We start from the raw sequence: 12986 nt of genomic DNA, 5'->3' as shown, positions 1-12986 counted from the left end.
GAAAAATCTCAAACCTTTTTTTTTTTTTTGAAAACTCCTAACGGAGTTTTACTCCTTCCTTATCAATACTGCAGTCGCCAAATCCTCAAAATGTCAATACGGCCAAAAGTCTTGCGAAAATTATACCCCGGTATAGGAACCCTTCACAACGACTCTGATCTAGTGGATCTGAGAGATCTGAATGGTGGATCGGATAGCTCTAGGTGGCGGAACATACTGTTGCAGCGGATCTGATTGATCTAATAGATCAGAATGGCTGGTCTGCTAGAATTGCGGGACTGATGTCTGCTGCTGCTGCACCTCTTTGCGCGCTGATCTGGCAGATATGATGCGTGATCTCCAGATAGAAAAAGGAACTATGGTCTCAAGGAGTGTCAGGTGCTACAGATCGCAATATACATAAGGGTCTGACAGTAGTACTCGGCCCAATGTTTCAGGGCTCTAACTAAGGAGGATCAACCGTACCCTTAGCCGTACAACCCAACTACCCTATCGTATGGGCGAGTAATCTCTCCGAGTGCTTTTCTTGGTGTATTGAAGCAACAAGACAACCGAAGGTTTATCTATGGCGAGGTTGTAGAGGAGCTAAGGGGCTTCCGATATACCTAGAAGGTACTTGGAAGACAGTCCGTACGCGGTTCTGTCTAATGCGCTACTACTCGAAGGGGTACCCACAAGGGTTACAAGGGAGTCCAACATGCGTGACCACCTCTTGTATTTCCTACGTGCATGCCTCCCAAAATCCGCAGGTTTATGCGCTCAACGACAGATCCCGTGGTTTAAAGACACTGGAACACGTCTCTAGCCAAAAACAAAATTCTACGGAATGGAGATCCTACCGGCCCTGGAAAGTGCTCTGATACCACTTGTTATGCTCTTAACCTGCAAAAGATGCGCAAATACAGAATGTGCGAAGAAAGATGCCCAGAACATAGAACAATGAGAGACAACAGAAAATACTTTATTATTGAGAAAGCAATGTTCACTGGCCTCTTCGAGGGGGCAACCTCCAATAGAGCAGAGCTCGATACAAAAATAAGACACGATGCTCCTCGCAAGGAGTCTCTATCCTTTATATATGACTCATACATGCAATACCAAGGATCAAAACCATGGGTTTTATTATTACAATCTATCTAATACTACGGCCCATTTGCAACTAACTGTGGTCCCATCATTCGCAGGTTAACCACTTACAATTATTAATGTGGGTTTTATTGACTCTTGACTATGACTCGATCCCATTACATAAATAAGGGGGTTAGGGTGGGACCCTAACACTATGGCACCTGGAGACAGAGAAGACACTCATTGCGAGATAATGTGAGATAAAAACATTGAACAACTTTGGGAAACATTCGGGCAACAAACTAGTGACTGCTAGGAAAGATTGTGCAGCACTAATTTCGAGAAGATGGGAGATGGTTAGCTGGAACTACGTATTGCACAGTCCCAACTATCAGTGAGGCTGATTGTTGGTTGGATCTGTGCAATGCACAGTCCAAGGAGGCTGACTGAAACTACGCAATGCGTAGAATATTCAGGTTGTGTTGCTAACTAGAACTGCGCTTTGCAAAGTTCCAGTCATAAGTACTGGGCACTACCTCCAAAGATTTCACAAAGCACAGTTTGGGGATAATGTTGGAAGCTTCTGTACAATTCCTAGAGGCAAGGCAGAGCCTTTACTGCTAGGAATATGCAAAGCTTGCTAGGAGACACAGGATCGGGGTTAAGACAACTTGAATCTGCCCAATGGAAACCCGAAAACATGAAGGAGTGAATGTGTGTGCAAAGCCTGTTCATATCTAAGTTAAATAAACATGCATGCGATTCAATGACTATAGAAATCAATTAAATGACAAAACCAAGAAGCTCATGAGGCGAGTCACCGAAACGACGACTATGAGTGCAAAAACAGTGTTATGCATGTGACACTAAGGAAAGGTAATTCAAAACTTGAAACATCACTTCTACAAACTAAAATGTATTGAAAAACCAGCAGTCATCCAATAAAACCAATGAAACAACACTCATACAAGCTGAAAACTAAAAAGCGACAAAAAATGGCAAAAGGCATGAAAAACAAAACTTACCTGCAAAAGTTGCCTTGATTATGCTGAAGGTTCCTAGATGCCTTGGGAATGCCAAATCTACAAGATTGAATGAGAGGAATGAACCCTAAGGCATCATTTAAATAGATTTGGTGAAATTACGGTTTATGATGTGTATGCCATAAATCTAGGAAAAAGCGACACTTAGCGGAAGTTTCTAAAAATGGTTTTGCATGTAACTCCTAATGCAAAAAATAGATCCCTAAAATATAGGGATACTTTTTTCTTTTCGTTTTTCGAGAAAATCTGCCCATCATGCAAGGAAGGATTGTGCAGTTCTAGAGGGAACATGATAGCCTACTGACACATGCAATAGAAAGTCAATGAGGGAAAAATTATTCATTGTTTCTAGACTAAGAGGCCTTAGATGACTTGCCAGATCTACGTAATTTTATAGAGCAATGATGTTCGGTTGCTTTGGGCATTTCGAGAGAGCAGTGAAGTTGCCCAGTTCTGTGCAATTCTAGAGAATAGTGCAGCTGGCCTGTACTGCTCTGCACATTTCTGGAGAGAAGTGTAGCTGGGCCAATTTCTGCACAATTCTGTACATCTGGTTGAAACTGCACAATTTCCTAGAGCAGTGTTGGTTGGCTTGCTCTGTGCAGTTTCTAGAGCCAAGTTTCCTGACTTTCTCTACGAAATTTCAAAGTGCACGATAGCTTTTGGGATGCTCTGCACATTTCTGGAGGGGAAGACAAGATTCCCTCCAAGTTTGCGTAGTTTTTCGCGACAGCTGTTCGAACAGATGTGAACCAAGTGTTGGTTGTGCTTATGGTTGACTGATGGGATGACCGAGTTGAACAAAAGGTGTGAAATAACAGATGAACTCAAATAAATGCATGTACTTGATCAATGCTGGATAGCTGCGATGAATTCAAGGAGGGAGGCTCCAAAATGAAGTAAAGGTAAAATTTTGGAGGGTGGTTGTATCGCTACAACATTGGTGACATAATGGTAGAACTCTAGCTCTCTGTATGGACCTTTTTGGTGAAAAGTGAGTCTAACTCCTCTAGAAGTATTGTTCAATTCTTCAAGGCTTCAACACTAAGCTTGAGTGAAAGATATAGTCCCTTACCATGCTCTTGATCGGTCAACACACATTCCAAGCCAAGTCAAGTGTGTTGTTTTGATTAGGGATGAGGGATATATTGGTACACAAGCAATAAAGATTACAGAGTCTTATTTTCATCTAGGTGTTGCTCTACGGCCAACAGGCCTAGATAGTATCCCGGCAAAGTCACGCAGGAAAAAAAGCATCGGTCCACTAACAGCGAGCATGGTCAGTACCCCGACGGAGTTACTTGCATCAACTCTCTACACAGGAAGCCTTTCTCTTCTTTCACCTTATTTATTTTTCATTTTCATATTAATTTTTCAAAAAATTGTGCATACGAACTTATTTATTTCAGAGTCGGAAGGGGGATCCCAACTTATTGAGAGCAGAAGAGGTTTTCCCTTCAGAGTAGTATTTTATGTATACCTTTGACACTACTTGTTAAGGTTTTTCCCCTCACCTTACTCTACTTGACTGAGTTAACAAGGGTTAACCCAAAACAACCGATTAGAGTAGGTGGTACTAGTTAAAGTGCAAGCGTTGTGTTTTCACCAAGACTTATTTGAACAAAATGTATTTTCCATCAGGGTATCATCAACTGAAGGAAACAAGTTCTTTCATAAACAGAGAGGACAATAAATAACCTAGTGTTAATAGATGTACACGTCCTCTTGTACTTTACCTTGCTTGGCTCGAGAGCCACACACATTTTCATGTGAAACTAAACCTATGGGTGAAAAACAAGCAAACAAACAAAAAGAAAAGGACATAAGTAAATGAAAGAAAAGTAAGAAGAAAAATCAAGCAAACAAGCAACGCAAAAAAAGTAAACAAAACAAGCATGCAAATAAAGAAAAATAAGAAAGAGAACACTACTCCTACTCCTAAGTTAAACAGTGCATGGGCCTTTTCACATGAAGTGATATTTCCAATGTAGCCATTGGCACATTGGTTGACCCATGTTGGTGAAGGTGTGCTCTACGAGAAAGATAAACATGTATACCAACAAACAAGAAATATATAAAAGTGAAGACCAACATGCTCTGAGTTTAAAAATATCCATAGAAAAGAAAAGAAAAAAAGCACAAGACAAGCATTCTGTGGACATATCATGGTCATGCTTCACACTGTGTGTGGACGACAAACATGTACACTCTTTTGATCATGACAACCGAGAAAATATGAGAAAGAAATATAATTGACACTTAGAAAGAGTGTTCTTTGTGTATGATTCCTCCAATGCATGAGCGATGGGGTCATATGGTTTAGGTGTAGGATTTGAATTTTGTGAACTAGATTGATCTTCAATGCAAACAGGTGAGTGATGAGGAACCTTTGTTGTTTCAACAAATTTCTAATATGGAGTGGAATCAAACTCAAGACAACGAGGGTCTATCATAACCATCATCTCGGGCTGAAGTTCCTCGACATCTTGTTGGGTTTTCGCTTCATCAATAGGTAGATCATTGAAGACGAGTGGCTTAGAAAGATCGACAAAGAATGAATCAACATCGTGATTGAATGAAGGAGAAAAGAGACCATGAAAACCACGACCAAAAAATGCGATATGTTCATCGAGATCCGCATGATTTGATGAATCATACGAAGGGGTTGATGAGAAGCAAGAATGTTCACCCTCTACGTTTTCGAAAATAACAGATGGAATATTGGGTGGATTTGCAAACACAAATGTGTCCTCTCATCTATGCAATGACTGACTGACATCCATCGTATTTTTTGAATGATCAAAAGTAGATGCATCCGGGAATGTATTCTCACATAGAAAATCAAGAATGGCATAATCACCAAAGATATCAGGGAAAAGTGGATGATGTGCGGACAGAAGGAGGTCATCCTTCACCACAGGTTCTTCTTTAGATTCCCACACATACTCATCATAAATGATAGCATAGGTTGACTGCTCAACACCAACTCCATTGACAACTTGATCCTCATGAACAACAAGTGTGGAGTCTGGAATGGGATAACACAACACAGTAAAATCTGGAGGATCAACAATAGGTGGGCACGAAGGTTGATGAAAGAAGTACACATGACAACCAACAGTCTTGCTAGACAAATCAGCACAGAGATCAAGAGCATGTGGGGTGGGAGGATGTGACAGTTAAAAAGATAGATGTGAACCTTCTCCTTCCTCACTCGGTGGGGTCAAAGCTGCTTGATGAGATGAGAATGGAAATTCACTTGTGACAGCAACAGTTTCTTCCTTGGATTTAGCAGCTCTAACACCGAGGCATGCTAGGGTCAGTTTGAATGATTCTAAGATATGTGGATTCTTAGATATGTGAAGAAGATACTTAAATCTTTCATTGAGAATTTCTCAAACAATTTCATCCTTTTGGAATTGAAATGCGAGATTACGAAAGTGATACCAAAATTGTGCCATGGATTCATTAGGGTCTTTTCGTAATTCAACATTATTTTTATTAAGTGCTTGATGGTCAAAGTTATGGAAAGCATGACATAACTCTAAAACAAAGTGACCAAATAAGTGAATAGATATTTCAGGGAGTGTGACAATCCATTGCAATGGGTGCCCACAAAGCGTGAATGCAAATGATGTGCATATCACATAATCCTCATGAGATTTGATGTTTTCACATAGATTGGAAAATGCAAGACTATTCCTCTCCCAAGTTGTTCCACCTTCACCTTCATATTTGTTTTGTGACAAGAGATTCCATAACTCCTCTAAGATTTCAAATTCATCTCAATAAGACAAACATCTCGTAGGACAAAGTGTAATGTAAGACATGATAGATGTGTGAAGATTCAAAATAAATTTCAGAAGCAAGTGTGTGACCTTGCTGCAAGTCAGGAGAGATGCATGGGGAGGTTCTAACACATGGAAGGGGAGAAGAAGTGTATCCCTTAGAAGATTGTAATAGTATGCAACCTGAAAGGAACACACTAGCTGAATGACATCACAAACTGGAAAGCAGAATAATCGACAATCCAAAGTGATGAGTTAAACCCACAACACGGTTCAATAAGATTCATACAATCACATATGAAATATTCCATACATCAATGAGTAAGTAAAACTACTACATTTCTAAAGTAACTAGAATAGTCGAACTACAATAACAACATATGCTTGAAATGTTCTAGCTCTTTTATATTATATAAAGTGAAAGTTTCATACATACATATAGCCACAACAGCCACTAGCCCCAATAGTGGAATGTTACAGTCAAAACCACCTACACCTCCAATGAGATGTGCTCCCTTTGCACTGTGGAGAAGACAAGGCTCGTCACAATACTCTCCAAGCCCTATCTAAGCAATGCCTAGAAAAATATTGGCTCACAAAATCCTATTCTATGAGTTATGAGGTTCTATTTATAACAAAGGGAGGGGTGACCCTTGAAATTCCCCTTTGTGACTCTTGGACTACCCTCGTGACTCTTTACATTACATATGATTATTTGTATTCCACTAGTGACGCTTGGAATTTCACTTTACATCATGTTTACAAAAATTATACATTTTCCATAAATTCCCATGTGGGAAAAAATTGGCTTTAGTCAGCCAGACAAGATAACACCAAGACTCGGGCGACTGTGGAAAGACCAACTCATCGAACTTCTCTCTGTGATCCTCAGTGATGAACTGATGTCATGCTTGATAGTGCGTAATGGTGTTTGCGTACTCTTTGATGATGTCCTTCTAGAAATGAACGCTTACCTCCATTTCTTCTGGGTATATTGATTTGGAACCTCAGTTTAACTCATCTTGTAAAATGCGCAGCTTAGTCCTGAGCAAGGCTAGACCGGTGATGTACATCCACATTTTATCTGCACTGACTTGCAAATCTGTGCTGATGGTCATGAGCATCTACTGATACAAGTATGCACCGAGCTCAAGTCTGACTTTGTTATTCTCTTTGGCCTCAGTGAGCGTACCAATCGACGAGGTGCCACACTTCCTCACCATGACATCCAAACTCCTATACAACCATGCATATGAAGCCTTAATACTAGTAATGAGAAGCGGAAGTTGCTCACAGTTCTGGATCTAACTCCGATGTGTGTTTTGTCCAACTCCGCCTATGACTTCACCATCCTGTGTAATTGAAGTGGGGCTCCCTTGTACCTCATTGTCCATGCATGTACATGATCAACTGCGACATGTATGTATGCGAGTGTTCGCGCTATCTTGGTGTAGCCTGCTAATGACAATGTACATGGACAACTTCTTTGTGCACGGTGACGAACCTATCATACATTCTTTGCATGACTATCCAAGAGTCAATACTTCAGCAAGTATGGCCATCTTCATCTCTTCTCTAGTGACTCCTGTTGATTGTTCCCCTCTCTGATTGCTTGCTTGCAACTCCTTATCCACGTGCTTGTTTTCTGCTATCAAGAACTTAACACTCGAGCTAGTGGCTTTGACATAAGCCTTTGTAGCATCGACCAAGGTGGCTAGATGATGCATGCTCACCCATTCTAACACAATCACCCATTCTTCCATGTGCGCAGGTGATGCATGCTCAGCCAAAGGGCACAATCTACATACTTGTATAACTCTATCCTGTGACTCATCAAAAGCTATGTTGTACACCTCTATTCCCGGACCCCAAGGAGAATGGTGTCCCCTTGTTCACTCAGAAATTGCTACATTGTTGGAGCTGGTGGAGCCTGTTGACTGACCTCGTTTGCTTTTGGCATGAGGTCGGTATCTTGATCTTTTTTTAGCTGCTCCATCTCCATGTCCATCTCTTCTACTATATTGTCATCCTGTAGAGCAAGTTCCTGTTCCTACAACTGCTCACCTTGCTCCTCATTTTCTACTGGTTCAAAGTCTTCAACCTGTATCGGTGTTGTTTGTGCTATCTATGTGCCTTGCACTTCCTCCTATTCTTGTTATTGTTCTTTTTCATGCACATGCTACGCTTCCTTCTCTCTTATGCAAACCTCTTGTTCTTCCTTGAGCTTCCTTCGGACTTCCTACAACATCCTCTCTACATCTTCCAGCCTTTTCTTCTCTCTCTTTCTTTGAGTTATACTCCTGTCGCCTCTTCACATCTATCTCCAAATATACCTTTTCCACAAGTGGGTCTTTGTTAAACTTGTAGCTTTCCTCCATCTATATGCTTTCAAAAATCTTCCTCTTGCCTTTGTCAAAGGTTTACTGCTTGCTTCTGCTATTTTTGTTGCTCCCTATTGTGTTGCTGCCTTGAGTGCCACTAACCACTCCACTACAATGTTAACTAGTTCATTGAGCCTAGAGGAGTTGTAACAATATCCCCATGGGTCTTGATCTGGCCAATGACACGGCCCGTGGATCCAAGGATAGTACACTCTCGCACAGTGGTCCCTACATAAACCATGTGGGTCATACGGGTTGAAACTCCTAGTTCCGAACTTGAATTTCTTAAATTCTACCATCTCGGCATCTGCTTCTTTCAAACTCACGGTCATGTACTACCTAATTCTCACAGGAAGCATGAGCCATGGTACCTTCTTCTTCCTGTGCAATCTAGCTGACAACCCTATCAAGATGTGGTATGCAACCTACTGCATGAACAACTTGTCTGTTGCAAACATCGGCAACACATGTGGAGATTTCTCTGCGTTGAACATCCTAATAAAGATTCCCTCGGGAGAGGCGTACCAATTTTCAATGTTTAGCAACGCCTCCATTACTACCTGGGACATGCAGGGTGAATCTTGTTCAAAGATCATCATGTACAAAGGGGTGATGGAATGGTCACATATTCTAGTTATAACTCCTCGGTCGTTGCAATCTAAGAGTAGCTTGCAATATGCGTTCACAACACTCTCTGAAGATGTCCATGCCCAACCTATGCCAGAAAACTGTTGACAGGCACAAATTACATCGAGTAAGTATGCATTCATGAAGAAATTTTCTTGTTGATCCTTGGGCGGACTCCAAGAATTGCATAGATGTACATTCAACTGGAGAGCCAACATGTCAGACTAGTTGAATCGTTTTCCTTCACTTACCAGCTAATCCAACATAGCAACCCAACTCTGCGGGAAGGTTCCTGTACTCCCTTGGCCATGAAAGCGATATGCAAAGATGACCAAGAACTAATATGCAGTCCTGAGTGTCTTCATCTTGTAAACCTGGTTGGGTGTCATCCTAAACTTTGTTGGCCCCTTTACCCAACACTTCAAGATGTCTCTTGTGCTCATGTTGTCATTGGGAGTGTAGAACGGTGCATACATCATGCTCATTGGGAATGACAAATGATATATATCCTCATAATCCTCCATCCTAAAGGAGGCAAGTCTTGCTCCACTGACACTGCTCAGTATGATTGTCTCAGGATTAGTGTGTGAGACAATCCACTGGATCACATCTGCGCATGGGAACACGAGAAACCTACATGCAACCTTGTATAGTCTTGACTTATGGATGTTCACATAGACTTGTAGATCCTCCAGATTCTCCTCAAAGCTGCCTAAGAAGATGGTGTTGATGTCTTTCCATGTGATCTTGATGTCCTTCTTAATGAATAGATGTGTGTCTGTGTACATGGGCAAGCTCATTGAAGCATGTTCAACCACGTCCCCAGTAATGCTTTCAATTATGTCTTTTGATCCAACCCTCTTGGAGGCCATGATACTTGTACTGCTGAGAAGCTGCTCAAAAACCTGTGGGACCTGGAGATAGAGAAGACACTCATGGAAAGGCAATGTCAGCTAAAAACATCATACAAATTCAGGAAACATTCAGGCAACAAACTGGTGATTTTTGGGCACGATTGCGCAACATTGAATTCAGGAAGCTGGGAGACTGTCAGATGGAATTGTGTATTGCATAGTCCCAGCTGCCAGTGAGGCTGAGTGCTGGCTAAATCTGCACAATGCACAGTACAAGGAGGCTGACTACTAACTAAAATTGCAATGCACAGAACAGTCAGGCTGGGTTGTTGGATGGAACTGCATATTGCACAGTTCCAATGGGCAGGATTGGGCACTGCCTCCCAAGATTGTGCAGAGCATAGCCTAGGGACAGTGTTGGCAGCCTCTGCACAATTCGTGTAGGCAAGACAGAGCCTTGACTGCCAAGAATGCGCATAACCTGTTGGGAGACACAGGATCGGGCCGAGGCAACCCGGATCTGTCCAATGGCAACTTGAAAACATGAATGACTAAATGTGTGTGCGAAGCTAGTGCAGATCTGAGTGAAATAAACATGAATGTGATTCAAGCGAGTGCAGAAATCAGTTAAATGACAAAACCAAGAAGGTCATGATGCGAGTCGTCGAAACGACGACTACGAGTGAAAAAACAGTGTTATGCGTGTGACACTAAGGAAAGGTAATGCAAAACTTGAAACAACACTTCTATAAGCTAAAATACATTGAAACGCCAGTGGTCATTCAATAAAACCAAGGAAACAACACTCATACAAGTCGAAAACTAAAAAGCAACAGAAAAAGCGACAAAAGGCATGAAAAACAAAACTTACCTAGAAATGTTGCATTGACTATGCCAAAGGTTCCTAGGTGCCTCAGGAATGCCAAAGCTCCAAGATCGAATGTGTGGAATGGGCTTTGAGGTTTCGTTCAAATAGATTTGGTGAAATTAGGGTTTATGATGTGCATGCCACAAATCTACGAAAAAACGACACTTACCAAGAAGTTTCTAAAAACAGTTTTGCATGTAACTCGTGTTACTAAAAATAGATCCCTAAAATATAGGGTTTCTTTTTTCTTTTCAGCAAAATTTTCCCAGCATAAAAGGAAGGATTTCACATTTCTTGAGGGAACTGGACAACCTAACAGCACATGCAATGAATAATCAATGAGGGAAAGCTTTTGCATTATTTCTGGACTGAGAGGCCTCAGCTAGCTAGCCAGCTCTGTGCAATTTAACCGAGCAGTGATGTTGGGCTACTCTGTGCATTTCTAGAGAGTAGTGCATTTGGCCAGTTCTATGCAATTTTGGAGAATAATGCAGCTGGCCTAGGCAGCTTTCCACATTTCTGGAGAGCAGTGTAGCTGGGCCAGTTTCTGTGCAATTCTGGATGGCAGTACACCTGGCTGAAACTGAGTAATTTCCTAGAGCAGTGTCGGTTGGCCTGCTCTGCGTAGTTGCCAGAGTCAGACTACATGCTCTGCTCTGCACAATTTCAAAATGCAGGGTAGTTGTTTGGCTGCTCTGTGCATTTTTGGAGGGGAAGACAAGCTGCCCTCCAGCTTTGCATAGTTTTTCCTGACACCTGATCACCCGGATGTGAACGAAGTGTTAGGTGTGCTTGTGTTTGACTGTCAAGACAATCAATTTGAACACAAGTTGTGAAACGACAAATGAACTCAAGTAAACACAAGTACTTGCTCAATGTGGGATAGGTGCGATGACTTTGAGGAGGGAGGCTCCAAACGAAGCGAAGGAAAAATTTTGGAGGGTGGTTGTAGCCGCTACAACACTTTCTTAACCCAAAAATGCATAGAAATAATAGAACCAATAATTTTTTTGATGTATAAGATACACAAGTTTAGGATCTTGGTTAACAACAAGTGTGGGTCTTTATATGAGGTATTTTACCATGTTGTACAATACACTAATATATTATGTGATTAAAAACGTTAAAGAGGGAAATAGGCCATGGCCAAGAAATCACTCATCCAAATAAATAAAAAATTAATACATTAGTGTATCATGTGATTAAAACCATTAAAGAGAGAAATATTTCATGATGCACCCAACACAACCATTTGATGCAATATACTAATACAAAATGAGGAAAAAAATTATTGAAAAAACTTCTCAAAATAATTTATCAAGAAATAAGCATATATACTCTTTAAATAAAAAACCTACATCAAATCATCAAAAAATAATTATTCATGCTCTTTAAATAGAGAACATAGACCAATTAAATATAAAACCATGTATCAAGATAATTGTTAATAAAAAACTAATTAACTGTTAAATGTTTTATCAATACTATTGTTAATTTTAAAAAATACAAACCATATAATCACTTTAACTCAAAAACATATTTAAATTATATAATAACAAATTTATAGTAAAAAATATATACTTTAGATAAAACACACTAAATAGTTTAATTGTGAATAATCCATATATTTAAATACCTTTAACTAACTGAGTAAAACTCACAAATATATAGCATAAACATTATTGAAGATGTTAATATATAATAACTAACTTTCCGATGATTTTTTGGAAAAACAACGTCAACTTTATTGTGAACCTTCTTTGACGATCTAGGCCAATATTATCTTAAATGTTTTTTTCATAGTTATGTTGTCAAACGATTTTTTAGTTTAAGATGACATTGTGATTTAAAGATTAAAATATAAATATCAGTTCATTAAAAATGTGATGAATGATTTAATCGTTTAAAAATATATATTATCTTTGTATTAGTATTTGTGATAATTTTTAAAATAAATTATAATGGTAATATTTTAATCAATTAGAATTTTGTTTTTTCGTAATAATTTTAATTTAATTTTTTTAATAACAATATGATTGGCATAAATAGATTAATTATTATTATTATTATCTAATTTTAAGGTCACAGCCAAGTGAAATATCATATTAGTGTATAAGATCCTTTTGTTTGTGGGACAAGGGACCTATCTCCACGAAGTGATTTCATTACTATGTCCATAAAAGAAGACATACTCTACCCCTTTGGCTTTAAACCTATAATTGATATACACCAAAAACATATATCAATCATGTTATTAATTAAATTAATTTATTATTATTTTTAGTAATAATAACCATAATTAATTTTTTTTTGCTAAGTAAGATTACTCTATTAACATAAAAATGGGGGTAAAATTA

Source organism: Pinus tabuliformis, chromosome 3_1, assembly GCF_031772625.1.
Source record: "Pinus tabuliformis cultivar Carrire ecotype Pingquan chromosome 3_1, CPIR1, whole genome shotgun sequence".
In the NCBI taxonomy this organism is placed as follows: Eukaryota; Viridiplantae; Streptophyta; class Pinopsida; order Pinales; family Pinaceae; genus Pinus; species Pinus tabuliformis.
Note: the sequence above shows the minus strand (reverse complement) of the source record.